We start from the raw sequence: 18,176 nt of genomic DNA on the forward strand, positions 1-18,176 counted from the left end.
GCTTTACATTAACTTTGACAGTTGAGTCAATGATTTCTAGGGAATCTTCTGCTCCTGAGATTCTCTCTTCCATCTCTTGTATTCTGTTGGTGAAGCTTGTATCTACAGCTGCTTGTCTCCTCTTTTGTTTTTCTATATCCAGGGTTGTTTCTATGTGTTCTTTCTTGATTTCTTCTATTTCCATTTGTAATTCCTTCAACTGTTTGATTGTGTTTTCCTGGAATTCTTTCAGGGATTTTTGTGTCTCCTCTCTAAGGGTTTCTACTTGTTTATTTATGTTTTCCTGGAATTCTTTCAGACATTTTTGTGATTCCTCTCTGTAGGCTTCTACTTGCTCTCTAAGGGAGTTCTTCACGTCTTTCTTGAAGTCCTCCAGCATCATTATCAAATATGATTTTGAAACTAGTTCTTGCTTTTCTGGTGTGTTTGGATATTCCATTTTTAGTTTGGTGGGAGAATTGGGCTCCGATGATGCCATGTAGTCTTGGTTTCTGTTGCTTGGGTTCCTGCGCTTGCCTCTCGCCATCAGATTATCTCTAGTGTTACTTTGTTCTGCTATTTCTGACAGTGGCTAGACTGTCCTATAAGCCTGTGCATCAGGAGTGCAGTAGACCTGTTTTCCTGTTTCCTTTCAGCTAGTTATGGGGACAGAGTGTTCTGCTTTCGGGCGTGTAGTTTTTCCTCTCTACACGTCTTCAGCTGTTCCTGTGGGCCTGTGTCTTGAGTTCACCAGCAGGTGACTTGCAGGGGAAAAGTTGGTCCTACATGAGGTTCCGAGGCTCAAGTGTGCTCGTGGGGTACTGCCTAAGTCCTCTCTGCGGCGGCAGCAACCGAGAAGATCTGCGCCGCTCTTTCTGGGAGCCTCCGTGCACCAGGGTTACAGATGGCGTTTGGTGTTTTCCTCTGGCATCTGGATGTGCGCAGAGTGCAGTCTCTTCTGGTTTCCCAGGCGTGTCTGCCTCTCTGTAGGTTTAGCTCTCCCTCCCACAGGATTTGGGTGCAGAGAACTGAAACTTCCTTTTCATAAGTAGTTTCTGTATTTGTATAGGTAGCTCTCTAGCTAGAGAGTAAGGCCTTTCCTCTGCCAGTTAAATATCCAGAAAATCACCTCAAGAACCAGAATGTTATATTTACATTTAAATTTGTGCAATAAAAATTATTCGCAGGAAATCTTGAGGCTGCAGGACAGGTTCACACATCGGCCCACCCCAGCCCACATCCCTGATGCAAGGAGAAATTGAACAGTGCTTCTGGACACTGGGATATAGGAACAGTCAGCTACCTGTACCCACGGTTCTGGTCTGTACCGAGGACTGCACTGAATGGCAAAACAGTTCCCTGTATCCAAATCCCATAGGGGTGAGAGTTGGACCCTCAAGAGTGTGGATTTCCTGAAAAGTCAGAGGAGAATACCCACCTTCCCACAGTACAGTCCCAAGAGTGTTTCCCACAGTCCAACTTTGGCCATGGAGGGCAAGGTCATACAGAAACAACCAGGGTCATGATCATTTGATTCCTGCCTGCAGCTAGAGCTGGACGAATGTCTCCAGGAGTGCCTACACCCATGAGAACAGAACACCTGTTCACAGGAAAGTCTAAAAGAAAACAGGAAAAAAGTTCTACAACCGTGCTGACACAGAGGACTACAGCAGGGTCAAGTCACTCTCAGAAGCAGCATGACAAGCAAATACCAGAGACAACCCAATGAAGAGGGTCAAGCATAGAAACCTAAGAAACAAAAACCAATACTACGTGGCATCAGCAGAGCCCAGTTTTCCCACCAAAGAAAATACTGGATATTTAAACACACCAGAAAAGCAAGATTTAGATTTAAAATCACAGTCATTGATAATGATGGAGGACTTTGAGAGAAACCTAAAGAATTCCCTTAGAAAAATGCAGGAAAACACAAGTGAACAAGTAGAAGCCCTTCGAGAGGAAACACAAACATCCATGAAAGAATTACAGGAAACATGACCAAACAAGTAGACGACTTGAAAATAGAAATAGAAATAATAAAGAAAGCAAAAAGTTGACAAAGAAGGAGAGAGAAAAACCAAGGAAGAGACAAGGAGCTGTAGATACAAGAATCACCAACAGAAGGCAAGAGATAGAAGAGAGAATCTCAGGGACAGGAGATTCCATAGAAATCATCGACACAACTGATGAAGATAATGGAAAACAAAAAGTTCCTGGCCCAAAACATACAGGAAATCCAGGACAAAATGAAAAGTTCAAACCTGAGGCTAATAGGTATAGAAGAAGAGATGACTCCCAACTTAAAGGGCCAGTAAATATCTTCAACAACATTAAAAAAGAAAACTTCCCTATCCTAAAAAATTGATGCCCATGAACAAACAAGAAGCCCACAGAACTCCAAATAGATTGGAGCAGAAGAGAAATTCCCCCCATCACATAATAGTCAAAACACCAAATGTGCAAGACAAAGAAAGAATATAAAAAGCAGTAAGGGAAAAAGTCCAAGTGATATATATATATATATATATATATATATATATATATATATATATATATATATATATATATGTATTCAGATCTATAAGAATTACACCAGACTTCTCACCAGAGACTATGAAACTGAGAATACCCTGGACAGATGTCAAATAGACCCTAAGAGAGCACAATTCCCAGACCTGGTTACTTCCAGTAAAACTTTCAAGTAATAGAGACAAAGAAACCAAGATATTCCATGAAAAAACCAAATTTATGAAATCACTTTCAGCAAATCCAGGCCTACAAAAGATAATAAATGGAAAACACCAACACAAGGAGAGAAAATACATCATACCGAAAACAAGAATATATTTTCTTGCAATGAAATGAAAAGAGGTAATCAAACATAATTCTACCTCTAACTAGAAAAATAAATAACTCTCAACATCAATGAACTGAATTCCCCAATGAAAAGTCACCGACTCACAGAAGGGATACATAAAGAGTATCGAGCATTTTGCTGTAGGCAGTAAACACACCTCAGAGACAAAGACGAATACGACCTAAGAGTACATGGCTGGAAAACAAATTTCCAAGAAAATTGCCTGAAGAAGCAAGCTGAAGTTGGATTATAATGTCAAATAAAATTGAACTTCAAACAAAAGTCTTTAAAAAGGTAAGGATGGACATGGCTTTCTAAGGAGGATAAGAAGGATGATGACTTCATAGTCATCAAAGGAAAAATCCACCAAGATGAACTCTCAATCATATATATCTATACTCCAAATGAAAGGGCACCTGCATTCATAAAAGAAACCTTACTAAATTACAAAGCATACATTGCACTTCACATGATACATAATAGTAGGAGATTTCAACACCCCACCCTCATCACTGGAGAGATCATGGAAATAGGTATTTGAAAGAGATGTAGAGAAACTAAATGAATTTATGAACCAGATTTATTTAACAGATATTTATAGAACATTCCATCCTAAAAATAAAATGATATACATTATTTTCAGAACCTCCTGGAACCTTCTCCAAAATTAACCATACAATCAGTCACTAAACAGGCCTCAACATATGCAGGAAGATAGATATAATCCCATGCATTATATCAGACCACCACACACAAAGACTGGTCTTCAATACTAATAATAATGACAGAAAGCTCACGTATACATGGAAGTTGAACAATGCTCTACTTTATGACAACTTGGTCAAGGAAGAAATAAAGAAAGAAATTAAAGACACCTTAGAACTTAATGAAAATGAAGGTACAACATTCCCAAACATATGTGACACAATGAAAGCAGTACTAAGAGAATAACTTATAGGTCTGAATGCTTGGGAGAAGAAACAGGAGAGAGCATATATCAGCAGCGTGACAGCACACGTAAAATCTCTAGAAGAAAAAGAAATAAGTGAACCCAAGAGCTGTAGAAGGTAGGAAATAATCAAACTCAGAGCTGAAATGAACCAAGTAGAAACAAAAAGGAGTTTACAAAGAATCAACAACAACAGAAGCTGTTTCTTTGAGAAAAACAACAAGATATATAAACCCTTAGCAGACTAACCAGAGCTCACAGAGACAGTATCCAAATTAAGAAAATCAGGAATGAAAAGGGATACATAACAACAGAATCTGAAGAAATTCCAAAAATCAGGAGATTCCAATATAAAAGTCTATATACAAGAAAACTGGAAAATATGGAGGAAATGGACAATTTTCTAGACAGATACCAGGTAGCCACGTTAAATCGGGATCAAATAAACTATCTCAACACTCCATAAATCCTAAAGAAATAGAAGCAGTTATTAAAGGTCTCCCAAACAAAACCCTGTTCCGCATGTGTTCAGGGCAGAATTTTATTAAACCTTCATAGAAGACTTCATGCAAGTACTGTGCAAACTAGTACACAAAACTAGCTGAAACGGAGTACTACCAAATTGCTTCTATGAAGCCAAATTACTCTTTTATCTACACTTCACAAAGACCCAACAAAGAAAGAGAACTTTAGACCAATTTCCTTTATGAATATTGACTCAAAAATACTCAATAAAATTCTTGCAAACCGAATCTAATAAACAATCATCCATCATGATCAGGGATGCAGGGATGTTTTAATATACAAAAAACCATCAATGTTATCCAACGTGTAAACAAACTCAAAGATAAGGACACATGGTCTTTTCATTAGATGCTGAGAAAGCATTTGACAAAATTCAACAGAGTAGGGAGCAGCGCGAAAAACAAAGATGGCAATGACATCCAGTCCTGCCTTGTAGTAAATGACTTAACGCACATGCGCAGGCTTGTCCCCTTGCCAGGGTGGCTGTAGAATAATGAGGTGATCTGGCGCCCCCCTGTGGCTAATAACAGTACTGCGCTTACACAGGTTTTGCACCTGTTGTCAGTTCGACGGGATGGTAATAAGCTAATGAGGGATTCATGCTCCGCCAATCCCTGAAGGACAAGTAGCAAGGGTGATAGTGGGGTGATTGGTGCTCCACCAATCTCTGAAGGACAATTTGCATAGCCACAGCCTGTTGTGTTTATAAAGCCAGCACTCTTGCTGCTCGAGGTCCCCATATCACCAAAGAGGTGGTCCTGCAATAAAGGCTGTTGTGAGAATCCGACTGTGTTGCGTATTCCTTGCGGTCTGATGTGGCCGTGGCAACTGGTGGCCCATGCGGACACCTGCGGACATTCTTGTGGATTCAGAACTCTTCAGTTTCAGGATGGCAACATTGGTAAATTCCCGGATAAGAGATGATTCGTTTCTCTGGAAAAAAAAAAAAGAAAAAAGAAAATAAAGAAGATGAAAGCCTTGGTATAGAGGCCGAAAGGTTTTAGAAGATGAAAGCCTTGGTATAGAGGTCGAAAACTTTGTGAAGACGAAAGTCTTGGTATAGAGGCAGAAATGTTTGTGGACTGTGGCAGTTGTAAGTAATTTATCCGCAGCTGTAAGTAATCTATCCGCAGGTGTTGCAGAAGCTTTAGACGTTCAGGGTAATATTAATAGTCAGTTGAAAACGGGAATTTTGCTGCTGTTTCAAAGGGTTGATTTGCTTCAGGAACAAGTGGATATTGTGATGGGTGTGATTCTGAGTTTTAAGGTTATATTATTACTCTGGGAAAGAGGAAAAGATTCAAGGTTTTCTGGTTTCAGACTAAGGAACACAGTATTATGGGAGAAAGACTTTTTCTTTGTGTTTTTAAAAGGTGTGATTAGGCTCTGGAAACCTCACAGAGTCATACTGATCAGATTTGATAGAGGTCGAACGTCTGAAAAATTTATTCAGGAGAATAAAACAAAAAGATATCTCGATTCTAAACTTTTGTCTTCAGAATTGTACAGAGTGTGCCTACTTGGAATCCTGGTCTCAAGAACTTTCAGCTGGGACCAGTCAGGACACATCAGCTACAGCAATCATTTCATTTTTTCTACCTCCTACCCCAGGACATCTCAACCACCATGTACAGCTTGATGGAGTTAATGTAATTGGGTTGTGAGTGGAAAAATTCCTATTGGAATCTGGGTCCCTTTGGTGGAACACCATCTAGTTCTTTTCCTCTGTGTCTATTGTCTGTCCTTGGTGCACCAAGCTGTCCATGTATGTCAATTTATATCTGGGTTTTGCTTCTTGTTGCTTGAATGTTTTGTGTTTCATGTTTAAAAGAAAAGGTTAAAATTTTAAATGCTGGTTGATTCACCCATTGATGTAGCTTTAACTCCTTTCAAGGAAGGAACCAATAAATAAAATTTCAATTGGCTTTTGGAGCCTGCATCAGTAGCTAGAAGCCTAAGTCAGCTGGGAAAGCTCCCCAGGGGCTGGCTAAATGTTTATACTAGTCGATCCTAAAGAAACCAGGAGCTTCACAGCTTCTAAGGTAATAAAACTGATGGCTGTTTCTCTTAGAAAATCTTTGTGATTATTAGACGCAACAGGTGACAAGGTGTTTCTCTTAAAATTACTGCTAGAAAAAGTAAAAATGGTGACTGATTTAAATATTAAAGGTATGTGTAGCCACTTCAATTTTGTTTCTGTTTGGTTTTAAATGTATAAATATTCTCTACAAGCCTTGGGTATGGACTATTGACTTTTAAGTTTTTGGATGTGTTAAAAAAATGTAACATTGTTAACAGAAAGTTGACATCAAACTGGTAAATTTGGAAGGAGTCATCATAGACAACACGTGGCATGAGGCAATCTAGGGAAACAGGTCTAAATTGGGATGATATTTTTATGGAAATCTTATCCTAGAAACCAGGCTTCTAAAAGATTTTAAGGCAAAGTCTCTTTGTTGCAGTATTGGAGACCGCACCATCATGCGTTCATATGTAGGAATTGGCAGTCAAACCTTGTAGTATGAAGGATAGACTCAGTGTTTTGGAGACTGGACTTGGGGATGATGAGACTGATCTCAAGGAAGAGGCTGCTCAGTGTAAGGGGGAGAGATATGATCCAGACTGGCTGCATGCTACTGCCACATGGCAACGAGGCAGACAATTAGGCAAGAAAGCGCTTATACCAAAAGCACCTCCATATAACCCTCAATATAATTTTGGATTTATCCCCATATTTCTCCTAATACGACCCTTTAATATTACGCTTCTGCTGTTGCACAGCTTGCTATGTTAGGCGTTAAATCTTGTATTCAGCATTTTGGTATTTTACCCAAGAGAATTATTATAGCATTTACAACTGCTCAGATAGAAACAATGTTTGCCTTGATAGAAGATTGGGCCATATTATTCTGTAGTTTTGAAGGAAAGAGAGTTTGAAAATATCATTATCCTAACGATCCTTGGCTATAATTTTTTTTTTTTTTGAGTTTGGGACCGAACTCAGGGCCTTGCACTTGCTAGGCAAGAGCTCTACCGCTGAGCTAAATCCCCAACCCCACTACAAATTTTTCATTGAACATCCAGTGATTTTTCCAAAGGTCACTGCATCATAGCCTTTGTCTGGAGTGTTAAATATATATAGAGATTGCTCCAAAACAGGTGATTTCGAGATCTAGGGAAGCTGTTTTGTCTTTCCACAGAATCAAGGAAATCCAATTTGGGTATCTGAATACTTGATTCGAAGATTGCCTTCTTCTCTTCCTGAAGATGAAACTATGAGCCCTACTATAACTGGGAATGGTAACCCAGGTTGTTTTACTCACCTTGTGGGACTATTGCCAGATCCTGGACAGTACACATGCCAGTTCATAGCAATTCAATTGTTTTGCCAACCTTTTTCTCTACCTCCTGTTTGCGTGATGTTCCCTGTATAGTGCCAAATGGAGAAATGCCCCAACGGTATGCCGCCTCTAACTTCTCTGTGTTGCATACCTTATGTTTTACTGTTAAGAACATAGTACCCTGCCCTGTGTATGGTGTGTAGAGCCACATTTCAACATTCAATATAATATAAGCTCTAATGTGAGCAATGTACCCATTTGGCATCTGGCCTCCTATTAGCTATTCCAAGGATAGATTTAGTTCAAGAACAAATTGAAGCACTGTGTCATATGACACAGCTGTCTTGTGTTTCCTCCCTTAGAGGTTTATGCATTACTCCTTTGCAAGCTAACTTTTCTCAGCCTTCTCAACAGAGCAAAGCAATCTTGAATTATATGAAAGGGAACTATTCCATGAAAGCAGAGCAACTATCAAGACAATTGCTGATGTAGATTGCTGCCTTAACAGCGCTAGGTTGGACCCTATCACAGATGAAGATTTTACCTCATGGATTATCAATGCTTTCTCCCTTTTTTAAGCGTGGACTGGCAGGTTTGCCTGGGGAGCTATTTTCCTCCTTCGATGGGGAGTATGTCTCTGGCTTATTGGCCATTTAAAAAGACAACATTCAAGAAACAAAGCGGTTGTTTCCCAGGCTATGTTCGTCTTTGAAAATGGTGCTTCTCCCAACATAGGGCTGGCCTCTTTAAAAGATTAAGAGTTCGCCCTAGATTATTTTTGTCACTGTCCATCCTTGTATCCAGCGATGGTCAACATTCCTCGAGTTCGGACCAACCTAAGACACGAGGTCCGGTGGTGGTATGGTTACACAACGATGAGTATGGCCGAGTGATCATCAGGAGAGACCTAAGACAGGAGCAATAAAAAGATTGGCGTGACATCCAGATCTAGACCAGTCACTTTATTAAACAAAAAAGGGGGAGAAGTGGTGAGCAGCATGGTAAAAGAAAGATGGTGCCGACATCCAGTCCCATGTGGTAGTAAAGACTTATCGCAGATGCACAAGCTTGTCCTCTTGCCAGGGCAGCCTTAGGATAATGAGGTGATCCGGAGCCCTCCTGTGGTGAACATTGGTACTGCGTACTGCACATGCGTGGAATTTGAACCTGGCATCAGTTGTATGGGACAGTTATGTGGTAATGAGGGACTCATGCTCCACCAATCCATGAAGGAAAATTAGCAGGAGTGATAGTGGGGTGATTCGTGCTGCACCAATCCCTGAAGGACAATTAGCATAGGCACAGCCTGTTGTGTATATAAGGCGAGAGCTTTTGCTGCTCGAGGTCCCTGTATCAGCAAAGAGATGGTCCTGCAATAAAGTCTGTTGAGAAGAATCTGACCATGTTGTGTATTCCTTGCCGGCCGAGGTTAATGTTATACTTCAGTATAAAAGTCTTAGAAAGATCAGGAATTGAAGACCCATTTCTAAACATAGTGAAAGAAACATACAGCAAACCTCTAGATAACAAACTAAATGGAGAGTAACTTGAAGCAATCTCACTAAAATCAGGGACTAGACAAGGCTGCCCAACTCTCTCCCTACTAATTCAAAACAGGATCCCATGTCATAGCCAGAGAAACCAGACAACAAAAGGAGGTCAAAGGGATACAAATTGGAAGGGAAGATATCAAAATATCACTATTTGCAGATGATATGATAGCATAATGAAGTGACCCCAAAAGTTCCACCAGAGAAGTGCTTAACCTGATAAATAACTTCAGCAAAGTGTCAGGGTATAAAATTAACTCATGCATACCAGTAGCCTTTCTCTCCTCAATGGATAAACAGGTTGAGATAGAAAATAATGACATCACAAACTTCACAATAGTCCCAAATTGAAGTGCCCGTCTCTACCAGCAAGGAAGAGGCAACACCCTTGGATTCTTATTTAACAGCCTTTATTGCAGGAACAACTCATTGTTGATTCCGAGGACCCCGGAGAACAAAGGCACTTGCCTTAAGTACAATACAGACAGTGACTCTAAACTTGTCCTCTGGGGATTGGTGGCGTGGACATATCTTATTAACATGCTTATCATCTTTGGCCTTGTAAAATGCCAGAAGAAAGCTAAAGACATGGCTTAATGGTTGTATACCACAAATGACCACTAGATGTCAGTGCCATCTTTAGTTGCTTCCAACATCTCCCTCTTTTATGTTTTATTTAAAAATGAATCCATTAGGTGGAGGTAGTGGTCTGGGAGAGATCAGACATGCCTATCAGAGTGCCCAGCTCAGCCATGGCAAACCACTTTTGCAGTTAGGACTTCACCCCAATGGCTAGAGATGACTTATGAACAGCACACTGTTCTGGGCTATACGTGTGTGTTAAATTTTAGTGGAGAAACTGGGCAGAGGGGCATTAGACCAGCGCAAATGTTCAAATGGGGTGTGGCCACATCTGTCTATGACTGGTCTAGATCCCGGTGTCATGTCAATATATGTCATTGCTCCTGTCTTAGGTCGTTCCTCTACAAAACTAAGCCTTACCCTTTACTGGAATTACCCTATCACCATCGGGCTCCTGTCTTAGGTTGGTCCGAGCCCAAGGAATGTTGCCTGTTTCTGGATACAATGACTTCACATGACAGAGACAAAATACGATCTAGGGCGAACTCTTAATTTTTCAAATAGGCCAGCCATACACTGGGAGAAGCACCATTTTCAATGGAAGCCATACCCTAGGAAAACAATCACTTTGTGTCTGGCATGCTCTCATGGTAAACGGCAATAAATCCATAGACATGCTCCTCATCCCAAGAGGACAATGGCTCCCGAGGGAAACATGCCAGCCCAATCTTTAAAAAAGGAGAAAGCATTGGTAATTCACGAGGTGAAATCCCCAAACGTGATGGGTTCCATTCTAGTGTTGTTAAGGACATCAATCTGCATCAGCAATTGTCTCGATAATGTTCCACTTTCATGGACCAGTTTCCTTTAAGATAATTTGTGATTTCTTTGCTCTGTTGAGAATACTGAGAAAGGTTAGCTTGCAAAGGAGTAATACTTAATCCTCTAAGGGAGGAAACACAGGACAGCTGTGTCATATGATATAATGCCTCAATTTGTTCTTGAATCAAATCCATCCATTGGTTAGCTAATAGAAAGCCAGATGCCAAGTGGGCATTAAATTCTTCTTGTATCTCCAATGCCACTGCAGTTCTTTCCACAGTCTGATTGATAGTCTCAGCAGTCTGTACCTTATTAGTCATAGCAATCGCAGCTGTTGTTGCTGTAGTGGCTGATAGCACAATGACTGACATTATAGCTGCCATAATACCAAAATTTCTTTAGGTTCTTAGTAAATAAAGTATGGGAAAATTATCTGGATTTGTTTCTAGAGGGATAGGCACAAAAGAAGGAATATTGACCATCACTGTGGTATCATTGGTGCCATCCCAGCATTCAGCTAAATAACAGACTACATTAGAGTTATACAATTTAAAGCATTATCGTTTATATTAAAGCTTATCAGAAAAAAGAAAGGTGGTCTCACACATACTGAAGCACCAATGGTAGTATCATTCGCTAAAAGGCCATTAATCTTTACATTTACTAAACTTGTTTTGTTACTGGTCTAGTGGCTGAAATAGTATACAATGCAAAATCTTCACCTAATAATCAAGCAAAAGGAATTAAAGATGTGTATGCTCCCTGCTCATTTGATAATACCCATTGATATCAGGGCCAAAAATTATGCTTGCCAGGTTTATGTCTTTCTCAATCGTACTGAACATTGCCAAGAGGAGGGGAAAATTCAAATCCCGGTAGGAACTGTTTTGATCTATGGAATGAACTCTGACATGGGGTAAATTTAGGTGGAAAGGCTTGATAAGGGGGGCAAGTAGGTAGGACTCTACAACAGGTAGAGTCATCCAGTGTGTGAATACTTTGCCCCGGGGGTGATGGAAAACTACAATTATGCATCATAATCAAGGTTGTAATGTTCAACTTAGAAGAATTAATGATTGACGTGTCTCCACTGCTGAAGAGGCTCCTTGTATAATTTGACTCAAAACAGCCAGGATGGGTCCAGTGCCCATAGCACTGTCACTCACAGGATCTAACCAATAAGCCAATATTGTCCTTCATAGCCATATATAAGGCTGGGAGGAAATTTTAAGAGTTAAAGGTATGTAACAAAGAAAGATTAGTGGCAGTATACTGTTGGGGCAATTCTCCATTAGGCACTATACAAGGAACATCATGCAAACAGGATGTGGAGAAAAATGTTGGCAACACAGTAGAATTGCTATGAACTGGCATAAGTACTGGCCAGGATCTGGCAATAGCCCACAGCATGAGTGAATCAACCTGGATTATCATTCCCAGTAGTAATAGTAGGGTTCATAGTCTCATGTTCATATAGAGCAGGAGGCAGTTTGCCAGTCAAACGTTCAGGCACCCAGATTGGATTATCTTGATTCTGTGGAAAAACACAAACAGCTCCCCTAGATCTTGAAATTACGGGATCTGGGCCACACCATTCACCAGTGAAGACATCCTTCCACTTTATTCTGCATAAGTCATAGGATTAGTAGCAGCATGGCAATCTGCAGCAGAGAGGCCATGCACATCCAAAATTAAAAAAAAATAGAGTAAAAATAGCTAAAGACAACTGTTCTATTGGTGTTCTACCATAGGCATTTCCCCCTTTTTGTTTTTGTAAGAGCTCTTTTAAAGTACGATGTGCTCTTTCCACAATTCCTTGACGTTAGGGATCGTATGGCAATCCTGTAGTATGTTTGACCTGCATTGTTTGGCAAAATGCCAGAAAAGACTTTGCAGTGTAGGCAGGTCCATTGTCTGTCTTGAGACTATCTGGCTTTCCCCAGGCCGCCCATGCCTCTAAGCAATGACTAATGACATTACGAGCCTTTTCACCAGTAATCAGGGTGGCATGTATAATGCTGGAATAGGTATCAAGAGAAACATGAACATATTTTAAATTTCCAAATTGAGATATGTGTGTGACATCCATCTGTCAAAGTTTTAGTGGAATCAGACCACGAGGGTTAATCCCCACCTGAGGAGGGTGCTGAAACTCAACACAATTCTGACAACGTAACACCACATCAGGAGCTGTAGCTCTAGAGATTTTAAATTTTTGTTGAAGAGTAAAAGCAGGAACATGAAACTTTTGATGAAATTCTCTAACGAGAGCAGCTGGAGCTGTATGAAAAATAAATTCTCTATGAGTACTAGCATCCACCAGGGCGTTATTACTGGCATGGGACCAGACAAAATAGTATGAGCTCGAATATGTTGTATGAAAAACTTATTTTTTCTGGCCCAAATCAATTTTTGTAATTATAAAAGAATTGACTCCGCAATTTTAAGTGAGCGCACAGCGTTAACTACATAAGCAGAATCAGAAATTAAATTAAAAGAATCATGAAATCTTTTAAAAACTTCCAATAGAATTTTACATTCTGTGATTTGGGGGGAGCCTGGCTTCTTGGACAAGAGTTCTATGAAAATATTATCTTAATTTAGACCTGTTTCTCTAGTTTGGCTCATGTTACATATTTTCTAGAATGACTCTATCCAAATTACCAGTTTTATGTCAATTTTTGTTACAGATGTTTTAGGTTTTTTTTTTTTTTTTTTTTTTTTTCGGAGATAGGGACCGAACCCAGGGCCTTGCGCTTCCTAGGTAAGCGCTCTACCACTGAGCTAAATCCCCAGCCCATGTTTTAGTTTTTTAACCATATCTAATAACTTAAAGGCCAATAATCTATGACCAAGACATGTAGAGGATATTTATACATTCAAAACCAGTCAGAAGCAAAATTGAAGTGGTTACACATGTCTTTATTATATAGACCAAGCACCATATTTTTCCTTTTCTAGTTGTGATTTTGAAAGAAGCACCTTGTCACTTGCTAAATCTAATGACAAGTCAGGGATTTTTCTAAGAGAAACAGCAATCAGCTCCCATACCAAGAAGCTGAGGAGCTGCTGGCGCTTTTAAGATCAGCTCTCCAGATGCTCCATTCCCCCCCCCCCCTCGGCAGCTTCTCGAGGTGACCTAGGTTCCTTGCTGGAGGTATAGGGCTCAAAAGGCTGATTGAAACTGTTTTTTATTCATTTGTTCTCAATTTAGAAATGTGTTAAAACCAAATCAAGGTGTGAACAACCGGCAGATAAAGTTTTTACCATTTTTTTTTCTTTTGATCATTAAACATAAAACATTTAAACAATGAGAAACAAAAACCACAGACATAAACTGACAGTCATGGACAGCTTTATGTACCAAGGACAGACAATAGACAAAAACGGAAAAAAACTAGATGTGTCCAACTGAAGGGACCCAGATATCCTGCCTATGGAACCCAGAACCAGAAACAAGCATTTTCTCCAATAGGAACCAGCAGAGAGGCAGGACGTCTTCGGCCTTTCTTCTGTTTCCAGGAGAGCTCTGAAAGTTTTTCTCTTTCTCCAAAGCATCTGTGGAGAGTCTGGGAGGACTGTTTTTCCCAAACCTATTCTCTCTCATATCTAGGGTGTAAACTATCTCTAGTCAGCGTCCAAAGACTGAAATATAACTGTAAATGAACCCATACACAAAAACACTTTACCATTACCTTGTCTCTTTTTTATTACAAGTTTTACTCATGCTAGCCCAAATCATCGAGGCCTTTTCCAGCCCATCTTCCCCCAATACGTCCCTGTTTTATGGCTCCAGGAGATAAGGGGATGCCAAAAGGTTTTATGGCCCCTGGTTCTTGGAAAAGAGCTACTAATTCAGGAGAAGGGTTGGATCTTCAGGTCCTCCTTATTTTTATCTCGTCTTGTCAGAGTAAAAGTTGGTCAGAGTTGATGAAACATATGCATTTGAAACACATCTGGTTAGGCTTGGGCCAACCGGTTTCCAGGAATGATCTCTGTTTTAACTTTCACCTTTGGCTGTTGGCAGTTTTGCAGTCCTCAGGGCTTCTCTGCCCCCTAACCTGGGACAGTTGGACCATAGGGGCAGGAACTGGCTGCTGTGGGGATAGGATAAAAGGCACTCTTCATATTAATGATGACTAAGGAGAAAAGTAACTTAATGCTGGAGACTGACTCCTCTCTTGGAATAAGGCCAGCAGACAAGGTAGGCTCCCTTAAATAGCTTCTCTTAATGAGCACTCTCTTTCTGTGAGCAAAAGTTGAAGGTCAGGCCTTCAACTGGCAGAACTCAAAACTTTCTCTCCTTCTGACATACTCTCTTGTTGCTCGTTAAGGATTTTCTGACCTGTCATGACAGCTTCTTCACATTGTTTATCTTCTAAGCAGGTACGAACCATACGCCAAAGCGGATTTGTCCCTGGTTTAAGCTTGCCCTATGTAGTTTCCTTATCCAGATCTTTTCCTAACTTGTTCCACACTCTGAAATTGAGCAACTCTGAAACTATAAACCACAGAGCACAACGGTTATATTCATCAAAAAAACTCAACAGGAATTTCTTTTCAATTTTAAGCTAATGCTGACTAAGAAGCTCCTGAAGAGCTGACAACAGTGGGGTGGAGTGAGAGTTTCCCATGATTTTATGACCTTATTTACGACCAATTTATGAGCAGGGCGAGCTGGCCTGTTTATTTACACACGATCTTGTGGCTCATCATTAGTGGGCTCTTCCCAGCAAATGCATTCATGCCCTGGACGGTGGCAATTCAGACAGTAGCAACACCACAACACAAAAAGAGTATAAGGCAAGAGTGTTAGTCCAACCAACAAAGGATCAAATAGGAAAGGCAACATTGCTGTGTTCCACAAACCCCTTTGCCTCTAAACCAAGGCTTTCATCATCTCTGCTTACTCCAGAGAACCTTATTGTCCTATAAGGGAAATTTTATAATCCCTTATTCAGGAGCCTTATCGTTCCGATTCTGGGAGCCTTATCATCCCAACTCCGGCAACTAATTTAACCTTATGGGAACTTACCAACATCCACAGTCCTGAGACTGAAAAAGTTCTGAATCCAAACGAGAAAAGATAATTTTCTCGGGTCCCAGTAAGGGCCACTAGTTGAAGCGCCCACCTCGACCAGCAAGGAAGACAGGACACCTTTGGATTCTTCTTTAACAGTCTTTATTGCAGGAACACCTCATTGTTGATTCCGGGGACCATGGGGAACAAAGGAAGTACAAAACAGACAGTGGATGTAAGCTTGCCCTCTGGGGATTAGTGGAGTGGAGATATCTTATTAACATGCTTATCAACTGTGGCCTAGTAAAACGCCAGAAGAAAGCTAAAGACACGACTTGATGGTTGTATACCACAAATGACCAATAGATGTCAGGGCCATCTTTAGTTGCTCCCAACATCAGGGTATAAAATTAACTCAAACATACCGGTAGCCTTCCTCTCCTCAATGGATAAACAGACTGAGAAAGAAAACAATGAAATTACACACTTCACAATACTACCAAATAATATAAAATATCTTGGTGTAAGTTTAACCAAGAAAGTGAATGATTGCATGATAAGAAGTTCATGTATCTGAAGAAAGAAATTGAGGAAGATCTCAGAAGATAGAAAGAATTTCCATGCTCATGGATTGACAGGATTAATATAGTAAAGATGACTATTTTGCCAAAAGCAATCTACACATTCAATGCAATCTCCATCAAAATTCCTACTCACTTCTTTAATAGACATAGAAAGAGCAATTTGCAAATTCATTTGGAATAAGAAAAAGCCAGGATAGCTAAAAGTATCCTCAACAATAAAAGAACTTCTAGGGGAATCAACATACCTGAACTCAAGCAGATTTACAGAGCAATAGTGATGAAAACTGCATGGTATTGGTACAGAGACAGATGGATAGACCAGTGGAATAGAACTGAAGAACCCAGAAATGAACCCACACACCTGTCATTTGATATTTGGCAAAGGAGATAGAAACCATCCAAAGGAAGAAACATAGCATTTTCCAAAAATAATGTTGGTTCAACTGGAAGTCAGCATGTATGAAAATGCAAATTATCTCATTTTTATGACCATGTACAAAGCTTAAGTCAAACTGAAACAAGGACCTACACATCAAACCAGATACACTCAAACTAATAGAAGAAAAGTTGGGGAAGAGTCTTGAACACATGTACAGTGGAAAAATTTCCTAAACAAATCCCCAATGACTTATGCCCTAAGATCAAGAATTGATAAATAGGACCCCATAAAACAGCAAAGCTTTGTAAGGCAAAAGACATAGTCATTTGGACAAAACTGCAACTGTCAGATTGGGAAAAATTTTAACCAATCCTAAATCTGATAGTGGGTAATATCCAAAATACACAATAAACTTAAGAAGTTAGACTCTAGAAAGCAAAAATACCCTATTAAAATGGGGTACAGTGAGTTGCAAAACATTCTCAGCTGAAGGTTATCAAAAGGCCAAAAAACAACTAAATAAATGTTCAATATTCTTAGTCATCAGGAAATTAAAATCAAAACAAATCTGAGATTTCACCTCCCAACATTCAGAATGGCTAATATATAAATCTCAGGTAACAGCAGATGCTGGTGAGGATGTGGAGAAACAAGAACACTCCTCAATTTTTGGTTGGATTGGAGACTAGTACAACCCTTCTGAAGGTTCCTCAGAAAATTGAACATTCCATGACCTAAGGACCCAGCTATAACTCTCTTGGGCATATCCCCAAATGACATATACAACAGTCAACATACAACAGTGAAATATATTCGACTATGTTCATAGCAGCCTTATTAAAAATAGTCAGAAGCTGGAAAGAACCCAGATGCCCTTCAACAGAGTAATGAATACAGAAATGTGGTACATCTTCACAATATTACTCAGATTCAAATAATGACTTCATGAAATTCATAGGCAAATTTTATGAACTAGAAATTATCATGCTAAGTGAGGTTACTCAATCACAGAAAAACACACTTGGTATGCTTTCATTGATAAATAGATATTATTCGAAAAGCTTGAATTACCCATCATGCAATACACAGACCACATGAAACTCAAGAAGGATGAACAAAATGTAGAAGCTTCACTCCTTCTTTAAAAAGGGAGCCAAAATGCCCATGGGATGGGATAAGAGGAAAAGTTTATAACTGGAAAGACCTGCTGTTCAGAGCCTGGCCCACATGTAGCCCATACATATACAGCACTAAAACTAGATAAGATGGATGAAGCTAAGAAGTGCAGGCTGACAATGACTGGATATTGATCCTTACTTAGAGACATAGCCAGAACATATCAAAAACTGAGGCAAATGCCATCAGCAAACCACTGAACCAAGAATCAGACCCCAGTTGGAGGAATTAGAGAAAGGATTGAAAGTGCTGATGGGATTAGCAACCCCATAATAATATCAATGCCAACAAACCAGAGCTTCCAGGAACAAACCACAACAGAAGGAATATACTTGGTCTGACCCATGGTTCCAACTGCATGTGGCAAAGGATGGGCTTGCTGAGAAACAATGGAATGAGAAACAATTTTTCT

This window comes from Rattus norvegicus, chromosome X (assembly GCF_021556685.1).
Source record: "Rattus norvegicus strain SHRSP/BbbUtx chromosome X, alternate assembly SHRSP_T2T, whole genome shotgun sequence".
NCBI classification, from domain to species: Eukaryota; Metazoa; Chordata; class Mammalia; order Rodentia; family Muridae; genus Rattus; species Rattus norvegicus.